This window comes from Oncorhynchus clarkii, unplaced genomic scaffold, assembly GCF_045791955.1.
Source record: "Oncorhynchus clarkii lewisi isolate Uvic-CL-2024 unplaced genomic scaffold, UVic_Ocla_1.0 unplaced_contig_1341_pilon_pilon, whole genome shotgun sequence".
Lineage (NCBI taxonomy): Eukaryota > Metazoa > Chordata > Actinopteri > Salmoniformes > Salmonidae > Oncorhynchus > Oncorhynchus clarkii.
In genome coordinates, this window is record NW_027261065.1 from 72782 (window position 1) to 91165 (window position 18384).

Here is an 18384-nt window from a genome sequence, read left to right on the forward strand (position 1 = left end):
CCCTGTTGGTCTAGTGGTTAGGATTCGGTTCTTTTACCACCGCGGCCTGGGTTTGATTCCCGCTCAGGGAATGACTTGCTTTTGGGGAAACACTAGGCATAAGTCAAAAACTTGGCACAACTGCAGAAAAAGTTATACTCTTCTGAATCAGCGACCTAAGGACTGTTGCAATCTCGAGAACTCTCTGCTGCTCTACCAACATTCCTATCAAAGGTCAACAAGTGAAGATTTCTTCTCTCAGGGAAAGATATTTTTTTGTCAAGCACATGTCATGGTTCACTGCTGTCAAAAAGTTGCCGTAAACCACAAGAAAAAGTACAATCCTTCGAGCCGGATTTGAACCAGCGACCTAAGGATTACAGCAATTTCACCTACAGTCCTCCGCTCTACCAACTGAGCTATCGAAGGTTAAAATATGTAGTCAAACGCCATCACCTAGATGGTCAGAGGTTTGGCAGCAGCATATGTTCCCTTTAAGAAATTAATCTGCTGAGTTTGGTGGTTTCTTGGAGCTGCTAAGGATTGCCCCCAGGTCTTCGTACGTTCAACTAATGCTCTATTCCTCTGAGCTACATCCCCTTAGATTGCAAGTAGTTGCATTTGGGAATAGATAAAAAGTGAGCCGAGGAATAAAATCGCTGTTTAGCCCCCTAGCTTGCAAAATGTATTTTTCAATCTCCCTGTTGGTCTAGTGGTTAGGATTCGGTTCTTTTACCACCGCTGCCTGGGTTTGATTCCCGCTCAGGGAATGACTTGCTTTTGGGGCAACACTAGGCATAAGTCAAAAACTTGGCACAACTGCCGAAAAAGTTATACTCTTCTGAATCAGCGACCTAAGGACTGTTGCAATCTCGAGAACTCTCTGCTGCTCTACCAACATTCCTATCAAAGGTCAACAAGTGAAGATTTCTTCTCTCAGGGAAAGATATTTTTTTGTCAAGCACATGTCATGGTTCACTGCTGTCAAAAAGTTGCCGTAAACCACAAGAAAAAGTACAATCCTTCGAGCCGGATTTGAACCAGCGACCTAAGGATTACAGCAATTTCACCTACAGTCCTCCGCTCTACCAACTGAGCTATCGAAGGATAAAAAATGTAGTCAAACGCCATCACCTAGATGGTCAGAGGTTTGGCAGAAGCATATGTTCCCTTTAAGAAATTAATCTGCTGAGTTTGGTGGTTTCTTGGAGCTGCTAAGGATTGCCCCCAGGTCTTCGTACGTTCAACTAATGCTCTATTCCTCTGAGCTACATCCCCTTAGATTGCAAGTAGTTGCATTTGGGAATAGACAAAAAGTGAGCCGAGGAATAAAATCGCTGTTTAGCCCCCTAGCTTGCGAAATGTATTTTTCTCTCTCCCTGTTGGTCTAGTGGTTAGGATTCGGTTCTTTTACCACCGCGGCCTGGGTTTGATTCCCGCTCAGGGAATGACTTGCTTTTGGGGAAACACTAGGCATAAGTCAAAAACTTGGCACAACTGCAGAAAAAGTTATACTCTTCTGAATCAGCGACCTAAGGACTGTTGCAATCTCGAGAACTCTCTGCTGCTCTACCAACATTCCTATCAAAGGTCAACAAGTGAAGATTTCTTCTCTCAGGGAAATATATTTTTTTGTCAAGCACATGTCATGGTACACTGCTGTCAAAAAGTTGGCGTAAGCCACAAAAAAAAGTACAATCCTTCGAGCCAGATTTGAACCAGCGACCTAAGGATTACAGCAATTTCACCTACAGTCCTCCGCTCTACCAACTGAGCTATCGAAGGTTAAAATATGTAGTCAAACGCCATCACCTAGATGGTCAGAGGTTTGGCAGCAGCATATGTTCCCTTTAAGAAATTAATCTGCTGAGTTTGGTGGTTTCTTGGAGCTGCTAAGGATTGCCCCCAGGTCTTCGTACGTTCAACTAATGCTCTATTCCTCTGAGCTACATCCCCTTAGATTGCAAGTAGTTGCATTTGGGAATAGATAAAAAGTGAGCCGATGAATAAAATCGCTGTTTAGCCCCCTAGCTTGCGAAATGTATTTTTCTCTCTCCCTGTTGGTCTAGTGGTTAGGATTCGGTTCTTTTACCACCGCGGCCTGGGTTTGATTCCCGCTCAGGGAATGACTTGCTTTTGGGGAAACACTAGGCATAAGTCAAAAACTTGGCACAACTGCAGAAAAAGTTATACTCTTCTGAATCAGCGACCTAAGGACTGTTGCAATCTCGAGAACTCTCTGCTGCTCTACCAACATTCCTATCAAAGGTCAACAAGTGAAGATTTCTTCTCTCAGGGAAAGATATTTTTTTGTCAAGCACATGTCATGGTACACTGCTGTCAAAAAGTTGGCGTAAGCCACAAGAAAAAGTACAATCCTTCGAGCCAGATTTGAACCAGCGACCTAAGGATTACAGCAATTTCACCTACAGTCCTCCGCTCTACCAACTGAGCTATCGAAGGTTAAAATATGTAGTCAAACGCCATCACCTAGATGGTCAGAGGTTTGGCAGCAGCATATGTTCCCTTTAAGAAATTAATCTGCTGAGTTTGGTGGTTTCTTGGAGCTGCTAAGGATTGCCCCCAGGTCTTCGTACGTTCAACTAATGCTCTATTCCTCTGAGCTACATCCCCTTAGATTGCAAGTAGTTGCATTTGGGAATAGACAAAAAGTGAGCCGAGGAATAAAATCGCTGTTTAGCCCCCTAGCTTGCGAAATGTATTTTTCTCTCTCCCTGTTGGTCTAGTGGTTAGGATTCGGTTCTTTTACCACCGCGGCCTGGGTTTGATTCCCGCTCAGGGAATGACTTGCTTTTGGGGAAACACTAGGCATAAGTCAAAAACTTGGCACAACTGCAGAAAAAGTTATACTCTTCTGAATCAGCGACCTAAGGACTGTTGCAATCTCGAGAACTCTCTGCTGCTCTACCAACATTCCTATCAAAGGTCAACAAGTGAAGATTTCTTCTCTCAGGGAAATATATTTTTTTGTCAAGCACATGTCATGGTACACTGCTGTCAAAAAGTTGGCGTAAGCCACAAGAAAAAGTACAATCCTTCGAGCCAGATTTGAACCAGCGACCTAAGGATTACAGCAATTTCACCTAGAGTCCTCTGCTCTACCAACTGAGCTATCGAAGGTTAAAATATATAGTCAAACGCCATCACCTAGATGGTCAGAGGTTTGGCAGCAGCATATGTTCCCTTTAAGAAATTAATCTGCTGAGTTTGGTGGTTTCTTGGAGCTGCTAAGGATTGCCCCCAGGTCTTCGTACGTTCAACTAATGCTCTATTCCTCTGAGCTACATCCCCTTAGATTGCAAGTAGTTGCATTTGGGAATAGACAAAAAGTGAGCCGAGGAATAAAATCGCTGTTTAGCCCCCTAGCTTGCGAAATGTATTTTTCTCTCTCCCTGTTGGTCTAGTGGTTAGGATTCGGTTCTTTTACCACCGCGGCCTGGGTTTGATTCCCGCTCAGGGAATGACTTGCTTTTGGGGAAACACTAGGCATAAGTCAAAAACTTGGCACAACTGCAGAAAAAGTTATACTCTTCTGAATCAGCGACCTAAGGACTGTTGCAATCTCGAGAACTCTCTGCTGCTCTACCAACATTCCTATCAAAGGTCAACAAGTGAAGATTTCTTCTCTCAGGGAAATATATTTTTTTGTCAAGCACATGTCATGGTACACTGCTGTCAAAAAGTTGGCGTAAGCCACAAGAAAAAGTACAATCCTTCGAGCCAGATTTGAACCAGCGACCTAAGGATTACAGCAATTTCACCTAGAGTCCTCTGCTCTACCAACTGAGCTATCGAAGGTTAAAATATATAGTCAAACGCCATCACCTAGATGGTCAGAGGTTTGGCAGCAGCATATGTTCCCTTTAAGAAATTAATCTGCTGAGTTTGGTGGTTTCTTGGAGCTGCTAAGGATTGCCCCCAGGTCTTCGTACGTTCAACTAATGCTCTATTCCTCTGAGCTACATCCCCTTAGATTGCAAGTAGTTGCATTTGGGAATAGATAAAAAGTGAGCCGAGGAATAAAATCGCTGTTTAGCCCCCTAGCTTGCGAAATGTATTTTTCTCTCTCCCTGTTGGTCTAGTGGTAAGGATTCGGTTCTTTTACCACCGCGGCCTGGGTTTGATTCCCGCTCAGGGAATGACTTGCTTTTGGGTAAACACTAGGCATAAGTCAAAAACTTGGAACAACTGCAGAATAAGTTATACTCTTCTGAGTCAGCGACATACGGACTGTTGCAATCTCGAGAACTCTCTGCTGCTCTACCAACATTCCTATCAAAGGTCAACAAGTGAAGATTTCTTCTCTCAGGGAAATATATTTTTTTGTCAAGCACATGTCATGGTACACTGCTGTCAAAAAGTTGGCGTAAGCCACAAAAAAAAGTACAATCCTTCGAGCCAGATTTGAACCAGCGACCTAAGGATTAAAGCAATTTCACCTACAGTCCTCCGCTCTACCAACTGAGCTATCGAAGGTTAAAATATGTAGTCAAACGCCATCACCTAGATGGTCAGAGGTTTGGCAGAAGCATATGTTCCCTTTAAGAAATTAATCTGCTGAGTTTGGTGGTTTCTTGGAGCTGCTAAGGATTGCCCCCAGGTCTTCGTACGTTCAACTAATGCTCTATTCCTCTGAGCTACATCCCCTTAGATTGCAAGTAGTTGCATTTGGGAATAGACAAAAAGTGAGCCGATGAATAAAATCGCTGTTTAGCCCCCTAGCTTGCGAAATGTATTTTTCTCTCTCCCTGTTGGTCTAGTGGTTAGGATTCGGTTCTTTTACCACCGCGGCCTGGGTTTGATTCCCGCTCAGGGAATGACTTGCTTTTGGGGAAACACTAGGCATAAGTCAAAAACTTGGCACAACTGCAGAAAAAGTTATACTCTTCTGAATCAGCGACCTAAGGACTGTTGCAATCTCGAGAACTCTCTGCTGCTCTACCAACATTCCTATCAAAGGTCAACAAGTGAAGATTTCTTCTCTCAGGGAAAGATATTTTTTTGTCAAGCACATGTCATGGTTCACTGCTGTCAAAAAGTTGCCGTAAACCACAAGAAAAAGTACAATCCTTCGAGCCGGATTTGAACCAGCGACCTAAGGATTACAGCAATTTCACCTACAGTCCTCCGCTCTACCAACTGAGCTATCGAAGGTTAAAATATGTAGTCAAACGCCATCACCTAGATGGTCAGAGGTTTGGCAGCAGCATATGTTCCCTTTAAGAAATTAATCTGCTGAGTTTGGTGGTTTCTTGGAGCTGCTAAGGATTGCCCCCAGGTCTTCGTACGTTCAACTAATGCTCTATTCCTCTGAGCTACATCCCCTTAGATTGCAAGTAGTTGCATTTGGGAATAGATAAAAAGTGAGCCGAGGAATAAAATCGCTGTTTAGCCCCCTAGCTTGCAAAATGTATTTTTCAATCTCCCTGTTGGTCTAGTGGTTAGGATTCGGTTCTTTTACCACCGCTGCCTGGGTTTGATTCCCGCTCAGGGAATGACTTGCTTTTGGGGCAACACTAGGCATAAGTCAAAAACTTGGCACAACTGCCGAAAAAGTTATACTCTTCTGAATCAGCGACCTAAGGACTGTTGCAATCTCGAGAACTCTCTGCTGCTCTACCAACATTCCTATCAAAGGTCAACAAGTGAAGATTTCTTCTCTCAGGGAAAGATATTTTTTTGTCAAGCACATGTCATGGTACACTGCTGTCAAAAAGTTGCCGTAAACCACAAAAAAAAGTACAATCCTTCGAGCCAGATTTGAACCAGCGACCTAAGGATTACAGCAATTTCACCTACAGTCCTCCGCTCTACCAACTGAGCTATCGAAGGTTAAAATATGTAGTCAAACGCCATCACCTAGATGGTCAGAGGTTTGGCAGCAGCATATGTTCCCTTTAAGAAATTAATCTGCTGAGTTTGGTGGTTTCTTGGAGCTGCTAAGGATTGCCCCCAGGTCTTCGTACGTTCAACTAATGCTCTATTCCTCTGAGCTACATCCCCTTAGATTGCAAGTAGTTGCATTTGGGAATAGATAAAAAGTGAGCCGATGAATAAAATCGCTGTTTAGCCCCCTAGCTTGCGAAATGTATTTTTCTCTCTCCCTGTTGGTCTAGTGGTTAGGATTCGGTTCTTTTACCACCGCGGCCTGGGTTTGATTCCCGCTCAGGGAATGACTTGCTTTTGGGGAAACACTAGGCATAAGTCAAAAACTTGGCACAACTGCAGAAAAAGTTATACTCTTCTGAATCAGCGACCTAAGGACTGTTGCAATCTCGAGAACTCTCTGCTGCTCTACCAACATTCCTATCAAAGGTCAACAAGTGAAGATTTCTTCTCTCAGGGAAAGATATTTTTTTGTCAAGCACATGTCATGGTACACTGCTGTCAAAAAGTTGGCGTAAGCCACAAGAAAAAGTACAATCCTTCGAGCCAGATTTGAACCAGCGACCTAAGGATTACAGCAATTTCACCTACAGTCCTCCGCTCTACCAACTGAGCTATCGAAGGTTAAAATATGTAGTCAAACGCCATCACCTAGATGGTCAGAGGTTTGGCAGCAGCATATGTTCCCTTTAAGAAATTAATCTGCTGAGTTTGGTGGTTTCTTGGAGCTGCTAAGGATTGCCCCCAGGTCTTCGTACGTTCAACTAATGCTCTATTCCTCTGAGCTACATCCCCTTAGATTGCAAGTAGTTGCATTTGGGAATAGACAAAAAGTGAGCCGAGGAATAAAATCGCTGTTTAGCCCCCTAGCTTGCGAAATGTATTTTTCTCTCTCCCTGTTGGTCTAGTGGTTAGGATTCGGTTCTTTTACCACCGCGGCCTGGGTTTGATTCCCGCTCAGGGAATGACTTGCTTTTGGGGAAACACTAGGCATAAGTCAAAAACTTGGCACAACTGCAGAAAAAGTTATACTCTTCTGAATCAGCGACCTAAGGACTGTTGCAATCTCGAGAACTCTCTGCTGCTCTACCAACATTCCTATCAAAGGTCAACAAGTGAAGATTTCTTCTCTCAGGGAAATATATTTTTTTGTCAAGCACATGTCATGGTACACTGCTGTCAAAAAGTTGGCGTAAGCCACAAGAAAAAGTACAATCCTTCGAGCCAGATTTGAACCAGCGACCTAAGGATTACAGCAATTTCACCTAGAGTCCTCTGCTCTACCAACTGAGCTATCGAAGGTTAAAATATATAGTCAAACGCCATCACCTAGATGGTCAGAGGTTTGGCAGCAGCATATGTTCCCTTTAAGAAATTAATCTGCTGAGTTTGGTGGTTTCTTGGAGCTGCTAAGGATTGCCCCCAGGTCTTCGTACGTTCAACTAATGCTCTATTCCTCTGAGCTACATCCCCTTAGATTGCAAGTAGTTGCATTTGGGAATAGATAAAAAGTGAGCCGAGGAATAAAATCGCTGTTTAGCCCCCTAGCTTGCGAAATGTATTTTTCTCTCTCCCTGTTGGTCTAGTGGTAAGGATTCGGTTCTTTTACCACCGCGGCCTGGGTTTGATTCCCGCTCAGGGAATGACTTGCTTTTGGGTAAACACTAGGCATAAGTCAAAAACTTGGAACAACTGCAGAATAAGTTATACTCTTCTGAGTCAGCGACATACGGACTGTTGCAATCTCGAGAACTCTCTGCTGCTCTACCAACATTCCTATCAAAGGTCAACAAGTGAAGATTTCTTCTCTCAGGGAAATATATTTTTTTGTCAAGCACATGTCATGGTACACTGCTGTCAAAAAGTTGGCGTAAGCCACAAAAAAAAGTACAATCCTTCGAGCCAGATTTGAACCAGCGACCTAAGGATTAAAGCAATTTCACCTACAGTCCTCCGCTCTACCAACTGAGCTATCGAAGGTTAAAATATGTAGTCAAACGCCATCACCTAGATGGTCAGAGGTTTGGCAGAAGCATATGTTCCCTTTAAGAAATTAATCTGCTGAGTTTGGTGGTTTCTTGGAGCTGCTAAGGATTGCCCCCAGGTCTTCGTACGTTCAACTAATGCTCTATTCCTCTGAGCTACATCCCCTTAGATTGCAAGTAGTTGCATTTGGGAATAGACAAAAAGTGAGCCGATGAATAAAATCGCTGTTTAGCCCCCTAGCTTGCGAAATGTATTTTTCTCTCTCCCTGTTGGTCTAGTGGTTAGGATTCGGTTCTTTTACCACCGCGGCCTGGGTTTGATTCCCGCTCAGGGAATGACTTGCTTTTGGGGAAACACTAGGCATAAGTCAAAAACTTGGCACAACTGCAGAAAAAGTTATACTCTTCTGAATCAGCGACCTAAGGACTGTTGCAATCTCGAGAACTCTCTGCTGCTCTACCAACATTCCTATCAAAGGTCAACAAGTGAAGATTTCTTCTCTCAGGGAAAGATATTTTTTTGTCAAGCACATGTCATGGTTCACTGCTGTCAAAAAGTTGCCGTAAACCACAAGAAAAAGTACAATCCTTCGAGCCGGATTTGAACCAGCGACCTAAGGATTACAGCAATTTCACCTACAGTCCTCCGCTCTACCAACTGAGCTATCGAAGGTTAAAATATGTAGTCAAACGCCATCACCTAGATGGTCAGAGGTTTGGCAGCAGCATATGTTCCCTTTAAGAAATTAATCTGCTGAGTTTGGTGGTTTCTTGGAGCTGCTAAGGATTGCCCCCAGGTCTTCGTACGTTCAACTAATGCTCTATTCCTCTGAGCTACATCCCCTTAGATTGCAAGTAGTTGCATTTGGGAATAGATAAAAAGTGAGCCGAGGAATAAAATCGCTGTTTAGCCCCCTAGCTTGCAAAATGTATTTTTCAATCTCCCTGTTGGTCTAGTGGTTAGGATTCGGTTCTTTTACCACCGCTGCCTGGGTTTGATTCCCGCTCAGGGAATGACTTGCTTTTGGGGCAACACTAGGCATAAGTCAAAAACTTGGCACAACTGCCGAAAAAGTTATACTCTTCTGAATCAGCGACCTAAGGACTGTTGCAATCTCGAGAACTCTCTGCTGCTCTACCAACATTCCTATCAAAGGTCAACAAGTGAAGATTTCTTCTCTCAGGGAAAGATATTTTTTTGTCAAGCACATGTCATGGTTCACTGCTGTCAAAAAGTTGCCGTAAACCACAAGAAAAAGTACAATCCTTCGAGCCGGATTTGAACCAGCGACCTAAGGATTACAGCAATTTCACCTACAGTCCTCCGCTCTACCAACTGAGCTATCGAAGGATAAAAAATGTAGTCAAACGCCATCACCTAGATGGTCAGAGGTTTGGCAGAAGCATATGTTCCCTTTAAGAAATTAATCTGCTGAGTTTGGTGGTTTCTTGGAGCTGCTAAGGATTGCCCCCAGGTCTTCGTACGTTCAACTAATGCTCTATTCCTCTGAGCTACATCCCCTTAGATTGCAAGTAGTTGCATTTGGGAATAGACAAAAAGTGAGCCGAGGAATAAAATCGCTGTTTAGCCCCCTAGCTTGCGAAATGTATTTTTCTCTCTCCCTGTTGGTCTAGTGGTTAGGATTCGGTTCTTTTACCACCGCGGCCTGGGTTTGATTCCCGCTCAGGGAATGACTTGCTTTTGGGGAAACACTAGGCATAAGTCAAAAACTTGGCACAACTGCAGAAAAAGTTATACTCTTCTGAATCAGCGACCTAAGGACTGTTGCAATCTCGAGAACTCTCTGCTGCTCTACCAACATTCCTATCAAAGGTCAACAAGTGAAGATTTCTTCTCTCAGGGAAATATATTTTTTTGTCAAGCACATGTCATGGTACACTGCTGTCAAAAAGTTGGCGTAAGCCACAAGAAAAAGTACAATCCTTCGAGCCAGATTTGAACCAGCGACCTAAGGATTACAGCAATTTCACCTACAGTCCTCCGCTCTACCAACTGAGCTATCGAAGGTTAAAATATGTAGTCAAACGCCATCACCTAGATGGTCAGAGGTTTGGCAGCAGCATATGTTCCCTTTAAGAAATTAATCTGCTGAGTTTGGTGGTTTCTTGGAGCTGCTAAGGATTGCCCCCAGGTCTTCGTACGTTCAACTAATGCTCTATTCCTCTGAGCTACATCCCCTTAGATTGCAAGTAGTTGCATTTGGGAATAGACAAAAAGTGAGCCGAGGAATAAAATCGCTGTTTAGCCCCCTAGCTTGCGAAATGTATTTTTCTCTCTCCCTGTTGGTCTAGTGGTTAGGATTCGGTTCTTTTACCACCGCGGCCTGGGTTTGATTCCCGCTCAGGGAATGACTTGCTTTTGGGGAAACACTAGGCATAAGTCAAAAACTTGGCACAACTGCAGAAAAAGTTATACTCTTCTGAATCAGCGACCTAAGGACTGTTGCAATCTCGAGAACTCTCTGCTGCTCTACCAACATTCCTATCAAAGGTCAACAAGTGAAGATTTCTTCTCTCAGGGAAATATATTTTTTTGTCAAGCACATGTCATGGTACACTGCTGTCAAAAAGTTGGCGTAAGCCACAAAAAAAAGTACAATCCTTCGAGCCAGATTTGAACCAGCGACCTAAGGATTACAGCAATTTCACCTACAGTCCTCCGCTCTACCAACTGAGCTATCGAAGGTTAAAATATGTAGTCAAACGCCATCACCTAGATGGTCAGAGGTTTGGCAGCAGCATATGTTCCCTTTAAGAAATTAATCTGCTGAGTTTGGTGGTTTCTTGGAGCTGCTAAGGATTGCCCCCAGGTCTTCGTACGTTCAACTAATGCTCTATTCCTCTGAGCTACATCCCCTTAGATTGCAAGTAGTTGCATTTGGGAATAGATAAAAAGTGAGCCGATGAATAAAATCGCTGTTTAGCCCCCTAGCTTGCATAATGTATTTTTCTCTCTCCCTGTTGGTCTAGTGGTTAGGATTCGGTTCTTTTACCACCGCGGCCTGGGTTTGATTCCCGCTCAGGGAATGACTTGCTTTTGGGGAAACACTAGGCATAAGTCAAAAACTTGGCACAACTGCAGAAAAAGTTATACTCTTCTGAATCAGCGACCTAAGGACTGTTGCAATCTCGAGAACTCTCTGCTGCTCTACCAACATTCCTATCAAAGGTCAACAAGTGAAGATTTCTTCTCTCAGGGAAAGATATTTTTTTGTCAAGCACATGTCATGGTTCACTGCTGTCAAAAAATTGCCGTAAACCACAAGAAAAAGTACAATCCTTCGAGTCGGATTTGAACCAGCGACCTAAGGATTACAGCAATTTCACCTACAGTCCTCCACTCTACCAACTGAGCTATCGAAGGATAAAAAATGTAGTCAAACGCCATCACCTAGATGGTCAGAGGTTTGGCAGAAGCATATGTTCCCTTTAAGAAATTAATCTGCTGAGTTTGGTGGTTTCTTGGAGCTGCTAAGGATTGCCCCCAGGTCTTCGTACGTTCAACTAATGCTCTATTCCTCTGAGCTACATCCCCTTAGATTGCAAGTAGTTGCATTTGGGAATAGACAAAAAGTGAGCCGAGGAATAAAATCGCTGTTTAGCCCCCTAGCTTGCGAAATGTATTTTTCTCTCTCCCTGTTGGTCTAGTGGTTAGGATTCGGTTCTTTTACCACCGCGGCCTGGGTTTGATTCCCGCTCAGGGAATGACTTGCTTTTGGGGAAACACTAGGCATAAGTCAAAAACTTGGCACAACTGCAGAAAAAGTTATACTCTTCTGAATCAGCGACCTAAGGACTGTTGCAATCTCGAGAACTCTCTGCTGCTCTACCAACATTCCTATCAAAGGTCAACAAGTGAAGATTTCTTCTCTCAGGGAAATATATTTTTTTGTCAAGCACATGTCATGGTACACTGCTGTCAAAAAGTTGGCGTAAGCCACAAGAAAAAGTACAATCCTTCGAGCCAGATTTGAACCAGCGACCTAAGGATTACAGCAATTTCACCTACAGTCCTCCGCTCTACCAAATAAGCTATCGAAGGTTAAAATATGTAGTCAAACGCCATCACCTAGATGGTCAGAGGTTTGGCAGCAGCATATGTTCCCTTTAAGAAATTAATCTGCTGAGTTTGGTGGTTTCTTGGAGCTGCTAAGGATTGCCCCCAGGTCTTCGTACGTTCAACTAATGCTCTATTCCTCTGAGCTACATCCCCTTAGATTGCAAGTAGTTGCATTTGGGAATAGACAAAAAGTGAGCCGAGGAATAAAATCGCTGTTTAGCCCCCTAGCTTGCGAAATGTATTTTTCTCTCTCCCTGTTGGTCTAGTGGTTAGGATTCGGTTCTTTTACCACCGCGGCCTGGGTTTGATTCCCGCTCAGGGAATGACTTGCTTTTGGGGAAACACTAGGCATAAGTCAAAAACTTGGCACAACTGCAGAAAAAGTTATACTCTTCTGAATCAGCGACCTAAGGACTGTTGCAATCTCGAGAACTCTCTGCTGCTCTACCAACATTCCTATCAAAGGTCAACAAGTGAAGATTTCTTCTCTCAGGGAAAGATATTTTTTTGTCAAGCACATGTCATGGTTCACTGCTGTCAAAAAGTTGCCGTAAACCACAAGAAAAAGTACAATCCTTCGAGCCAGATTTGAACCAGCGACCTAAGGATTACAGCAATTTCACCTACAGTCCTCCGCTCTACCAAATGAGCTATCGAAGGTTAAAATATGTAGTCAAACGCCATCACCTAGATGGTCAGAGGTTTGGCAGCAGCATATGTTCCCTTTAAGAAATTAATCTGCTGAGTTTGGTGGTTTCTTGGAGCTGCTAAGGATTGCCCCCAGGTCTTCGTACGTTCAACTAATGCTCTATTCCTCTGAGCTACATCCCCTTAGATTGCAAGTAGTTGCATTTGGGAATAGACAAAAAGTGAGCCGAGGAATAAAATCGCTGTTTAGCCCCCTAGCTTGCGAAATGTATTTTTCTCTCTCCCTGTTGGTCTAGTGGTTAGGATTCGGTTCTTTTACCACCGCGGCCTGGGTTTGATTCCCGCTCAGGGAATGACTTGCTTTTGGGGAAACACTAGGCATAAGTCAAAAACTTGGCACAACTGCAGAAAAAGTTATACTCTTCTGAATCAGCGACCTAAGGACTGTTGCAATCTCGAGAACTCTCTGCTGCTCTACCAACATTCCTATCAAAGGTCAACAAGTGAAGATTTCTTCTCTCAGGGAAATATATTTTTTTGTCAAGCACATGTCATGGTACACTGCTGTCAAAAAGTTGGCGTAAGCCACAAAAAAAAGTACAATCCTTCGAGCCAGATTTGAACCAGCGACCTAAGGATTACAGCAATTTCACCTACAGTCCTCCACTCTACCAACTGAGCTATCGAAGGTTAAAATATGTAGTCAAACGCCATCACCTAGATGGTCAGAGGTTTGGCAGCAGCATATGTTCCCTTTAAGAAATTAATCTGCTGAGTTTGGTGGTTTCTTGGAGCTGCTAAGGATTGCCCCCAGGTCTTCGTACGTTCAACTAATGCTCTATTCCTCTGAGCTACATCCCCTTAGATTGCAAGTAGTTGCATTTGGGAATAGATAAAAAGTGAGCCGATGAATAAAATCGCTGTTTAGCCCCCTAGCTTGCGAAATGTATTTTTCTCTCTCCCTGTTGGTCTAGTGGTTAGGATTCGGTTCTTTTACCACCGCGGCCTGGGTTTGATTCCCGCTCAGGGAATGACTTGCTTTTGGGGAAACACTAGGCATAAGTCAAAAACTTGGCACAACTGCAGAAAAAGTTATACTCTTCTGAATCAGCGACCTAAGGACTGTTGCAATCTCGAGAACTCTCTGCTGCTCTACCAACATTCCTATCAAAGGTCAACAAGTGAAGATTTCTTCTCTCAGGGAAAGATATTTTTTTGTCAAGCACATGTCATGGTTCACTGCTGTCAAAAAGTTGCCGTAAACCACAAGAAAAAGTACAATCCTTCGAGCCGGATTTGAACCAGCGACCTAAGGATTACAGCAATTTCACCTACAGTCCTCCACTCTACCAACTGAGCTATCGAAGGATAAAAAATGTGGTCAAACGCCATCACCTAGATGGTCAGAGGTTTGGCAGAAGCATATGTTCCCTTTAAGAAATTAATCTGCTGAGTTTGGTGGTTTCTTGGAGCTGCTAAGGATTGCCCCCAGGTCTTCGTACGTTCAACTAATGCTCTATTCCTCTGAGCTACATCCCCTTAGATTGCAAGTAGTTGCATTTGGGAATAGACAAAAAGTGAGCCGAGGAATAAAATCGCTGTTTAGCCCCCTAGCTTGCGAAATGTATTTTTCTCTCTCCCTGTTGGTCTAGTGGTTAGGATTCGGTTCTTTTACCACCGCGGCCTGGGTTTGATTCCCGCTCAGGGAATGACTTGCTTTTGGGGAAACACTAGGCATAAGTCAAAAACTTGGCACAACTGCAGAAAAAGTTATACTCTTCTGAATCAGCGACCTAAGGACTGTTGCAATCTCGAGAACTCTCTGCTGCTCTACCAACATTCCTATCAAAGGTCAACAAGTGAAGATTTCTTCTCTCAGGGAAATATATTTTTTTGTCAAGCACATGTCATGGTACACTGCTGTCAAAAAGTTGGCGTAAGCCACAAAAAAAAGTACAATCCTTCGAGCCAGATTTGAACCAGCGACCTAAGGATTACAGCAATTTCACCTACAGTCCTCCGCTCTACCAACTGAGCTATCGAAGGTTAAAATATGTAGTCAAACGCCATCACCTAGATGGTCAGAGGTTTGGCAGCAGCATATGTTCCCTTTAAGAAATTAATCTGCTGAGTTTGGTGGTTTCTTGGAGCTGCTAAGGATTGCCCCCAGGTCTTCGTACGTTCAACTAATGCTCTATTCCTCTGAGCTACATCCCCTTAGATTGCAAGTAGTTGCATTTGGGAATAGATAAAAAGTGAGCCGAGGAATAAAATCGCTGTTTAGCCCCCTAGCTTGCAAAATGTATTTTTCAATCTCCCTGTTGGTCTAGTGGTTAGGATTCGGTTCTTTTACCACCGCTGCCTGGGTTTGATTCCCGCTCAGGGAATGACTTGCTTTTGGGGCAACACTAGGCATAAGTCAAAAACTTGGCACAACTGCAGAAAAAGTTATACTCTTCTGAATCAGCGACCTAAGGACTGTTGCAATCTCGAGAACTCTCTGCTGCTCTACCAACATTCCTATCAAAGGTCAACAAGTGAAGATTTCTTCTCTCAGGGAAAGATATTTTTTTGTCAAGCACATGTCATGGTACACTGCTGTCAAAAAGTTGGCGTAAGCCACAATAAAAAGTACAATCCTTCGAGCCAGATTTGAACCAGCGACCTAAGGATTACAGCAATTTCACCTACAGTCCTCCGCTCTACCAACTGAGCTATCGAAGGTTAAAATATGTAGTCAAACGCCATCACCTAGATGGTCAGAGGTTTGGCAGCAGCATATGTTCCCTTTAAGAAATTAATCTGCTGAGTTTGGTGGTTTCTTGGAGCTGCTAAGGATTGCCCCCAGGTCTTCGTACGTTCAACTAATGCTCTATTCCTCTGAGCTACATCCCCTTAGATTGCAAGTAGTTGCATTTGGGAATAGATAAAAAGTGAGCCGAGGAATAAAATCGCTGTTTAGCCCCCTAGCTTGCAAAATGTATTTTTCAATCTCCCTGTTGGTCTAGTGGTTAGGATTCGGTTCTTTTACCACCGCTGCCTGGGTTTGATTCCCGCTCAGGGAATGACTTGCTTTTGGGGCAACACTAGGCATAAGTCAAAAACTTGGCACAACTGCAGAAAAAGTTATACTCTTCTGAATCAGCGACCTAAGGACTGTTTTAATCTCGAGAACTCTCTGCTGCTCTACCAACATTCCTATCAAAGGTCAACAAGTGAAGATTTCTTCTCTCAGGGAAAGATATTTTTTTGTCAAGCACATGTCATGGTACACTGCTGTCAAAAAGTTGGCGTAAGCCACAAGAAAAAGTACAATCCTTCGAGCCAGATTTGAACCAGCGACCTAAGGATTACAGCAATTTCACCTACAGTCCTCCGCTCTACCAACTGAGCTATCGAAGGTTAAAATATGTAGTCAAACGCCATCACCTAGATGGTCAGAGGTTTGGCAGCAGCATATGTTCCCTTTAAGAAATTAATCTGCTGAGTTTGGTGGTTTCTTGGAGCTGCTAAGGATTGCCCCCAGGTCTTCGTACGTTCAACTAATGCTCTATTCCTCTGAGCTACATCCCCTTAGATTGCAAGTAGTTGCATTTGGGAATAGATAAAAAGTGAGCCGAGGAATAAAATCGCTGTTTAGCCCCCTAGCTTGCAAAATGTATTTTTCAATCTCCCTGTTGGTCTAGTGGTTAGGATTCGGTTCTTTTACCACCGCTGCCTGGGTTTGATTCCCGCTCAGGGAATGACTTGCTTTTGGGGCAACACTAGGCATAAGTCAAAAACTTGGCACAACTGCAGAAAAAGTTATACTCTTCTGAATCAGCGACCTAAGGACTGTTGCAATCTCGAGAACTCTCTGCTGCTCTACCAACATTCCTATCAAAGGTCAACAAGTGAAGATTTCTTCTCTCAGGGAAAGATATTTTTTTGTCAAGCACATGTCATGGTTCACTGCTGTCAAAAAGTTGGCGTAAGCCACAAGAAAAAGTACAATCCTTCGAGCCGGATTTGAACCAGCGACCTAAGGATTACAGCAATTTCACCTACAGTCCTCTGCTCTACCAACTGAGCTATCAAAGGATAAAAAATGTAGTCAAACGTCATCACCTAGATGGTCAGAGGTTTGGCAGAAGCATATGTTCCCTTTAAGAAATTAATCTGCTGAGTTTGGTGGTTTCTTGGAGCTGCTAAGGATTGCCCCCAGGTCTTCGTACGTTCAACTAATGCTCTATTCCTCTGAGCTACATCCCCTTAGATTGCAAGTAGTTGCATTTGGGAATAGACAAAAAGTGAGCCGAGGAATAAAATCGCTGTTTAGCCCCCTAGCTTGCGAAATGTATTTTTCTCTCTCCCTGTTGGTCTAGTGGTTAGGATTCGGTTCTTTTACCACCGCGGCCTGGGTTTGATTCCCGCTCAGGGAATGACTTGCTTTTGGGGAAACACTAGGCATAAGTCAAAAACTTGGCACAACTGCAGAAAAAGTTATACTCTTCTGAGTCAGCGACCTAAGGACTGTTGCAATCTCGAGAACTCTCTTGTGCTCTACCAACATTCCTATCAAAGGTCAACAAGTGAAGATTTCTTCTCTCAGGGAAAGATTTTTTTGTCAAGCACATGTCAAGGTGCATTGCTGTCAAAAAGTTGGCGTAAGCCACAAGAAAAAGTACAATCCTTCGAGCCGGATTTGAACCAGCGACCTAAGGATTACAGCAATTTCACCTACAGTCATCCGTTCTACCAACTGAGCTATCTAAGGATAAAAAATGTAGTCAAACGCCATCACCTAGATGGTCAGAGGTTTGGCAGAAGCATATGTTCCCTTTAAGAAATTAATCTGCTGAGTTTGGTGGTTTCTTGGAGCTGCTGAGGATTGCCCCCAGGTCTTCGTACGTTCAACTAATGCTCTATTCCTCTGAGCTACATCCCCTTAGATTGCAAGTAGTTGCATTTGGGAATAGACAAAAAGTGAGCCGAGGAATAAAATCGCAGTTTAGCCCCTTAGCTTGCGAAATGTATTTTTCTCTCTCCCTGTTGGTCTAGTGGTTAGGATTCGGTTCTTTTACCACCGCGGCCTGGGTTTGATTCCCGCTCAGGGAATGACTTGCTTTTGGGTAAACACTAGGCATAAGTCAAAAACTTGGCACAACTGCAGAAAAAGTTATACTCTTTTGAGTCAGCGACCTAAGGACTGTTGCAATCTCGAGAACTCTCTTGTGCTCTACCAACATTCCTATCATAGGTCAACAAGTGAAGATTTCTTCTCTCAGGGAAAGATATTTTTTTTATCAAGCACATGTCAAGGTGCACTGCTGCCAAAAAGTTGGCGTAAGCCACAAGAAAATGTACAATCCTTCGAGCCGGATTTGAACCAGCGACCTAAGGATTACAGCAATTTCATCTACAGTCCTCCGCTCTACCAACTGAGCTATCGAAGGGTGACGAATGTATTCAAACGCCATCACCTAGATGGTCAGAGGTTCGGCAGAAGCATATGTTCCCTTTAAGAATTTAATCTGCTGAGTTTGGTGGTGTCTTGGAGCTGCTGAGGATTGCCCCCAGGTCTTCGTACGTTCAACTAATGCTCTATTCCTCTGAGCTACATCCCCTTAGATTGCAAGTAGTTGCATTTGGGAATAGACAAAAAGTGAGCCGAGGAATAAAATCGCTTTTTAGCCCCCTCACTGCAAAATGTCTTATTCTCTCTCCCTGTTGGTCTAGTGGTTAGGAATCGGTTCTTTTACCACCGCGGCCTGGGTTTGATTCCCGCTCAGGGAATGACTTGCT

At 43.6% G+C, this 18384-nt stretch overlaps 8 non-coding genes across 8 annotated transcripts; all 8 read right to left on the minus strand.

Annotated features, from left to right (window-relative positions):
- Positions 1-321: 321 nt before the first annotated feature.
- trnay-gua (transfer RNA tyrosine (anticodon GUA)) lies at positions 322-408 on the minus strand. The gene is given in 2 exon segments: positions 322-357; positions 372-408. It is a non-coding gene; the product is annotated as a tRNA-Tyr (tRNA).
- A 591-nt stretch (positions 409-999) lies between these two features.
- On the minus strand, positions 1000-1086 carry trnay-gua (transfer RNA tyrosine (anticodon GUA)). Its single transcript is given in 2 exon segments — positions 1000-1035; positions 1050-1086. It is a non-coding gene; the product is annotated as a tRNA-Tyr (tRNA).
- Positions 1087-5067: 3981 nt separating this feature from the next.
- On the minus strand, positions 5068-5154 carry trnay-gua (transfer RNA tyrosine (anticodon GUA)). Its single transcript is given in 2 exon segments — positions 5068-5103; positions 5118-5154. It is a non-coding gene; the product is annotated as a tRNA-Tyr (tRNA).
- A 3303-nt stretch (positions 5155-8457) lies between these two features.
- On the minus strand, positions 8458-8544 carry trnay-gua (transfer RNA tyrosine (anticodon GUA)). The gene is given in 2 exon segments: positions 8458-8493; positions 8508-8544. It is a non-coding gene; the product is annotated as a tRNA-Tyr (tRNA).
- Positions 8545-9135: 591 nt separating this feature from the next.
- On the minus strand, positions 9136-9222 carry trnay-gua (transfer RNA tyrosine (anticodon GUA)). Its single transcript is given in 2 exon segments — positions 9136-9171; positions 9186-9222. It is a non-coding gene; the product is annotated as a tRNA-Tyr (tRNA).
- Positions 9223-13881: 4659 nt separating this feature from the next.
- Positions 13882-13968, minus strand: trnay-gua (transfer RNA tyrosine (anticodon GUA)). The gene is given in 2 exon segments: positions 13882-13917; positions 13932-13968. It is a non-coding gene; the product is annotated as a tRNA-Tyr (tRNA).
- A 2625-nt stretch (positions 13969-16593) lies between these two features.
- On the minus strand, positions 16594-16680 carry trnay-gua (transfer RNA tyrosine (anticodon GUA)). Its single transcript is given in 2 exon segments — positions 16594-16629; positions 16644-16680. It is a non-coding gene; the product is annotated as a tRNA-Tyr (tRNA).
- Positions 16681-17948: 1268 nt separating this feature from the next.
- trnay-gua (transfer RNA tyrosine (anticodon GUA)) lies at positions 17949-18035 on the minus strand. Its single transcript is given in 2 exon segments — positions 17949-17984; positions 17999-18035. It is a non-coding gene; the product is annotated as a tRNA-Tyr (tRNA).
- Between the last annotated feature and the right edge of the window lie 349 nt (positions 18036-18384).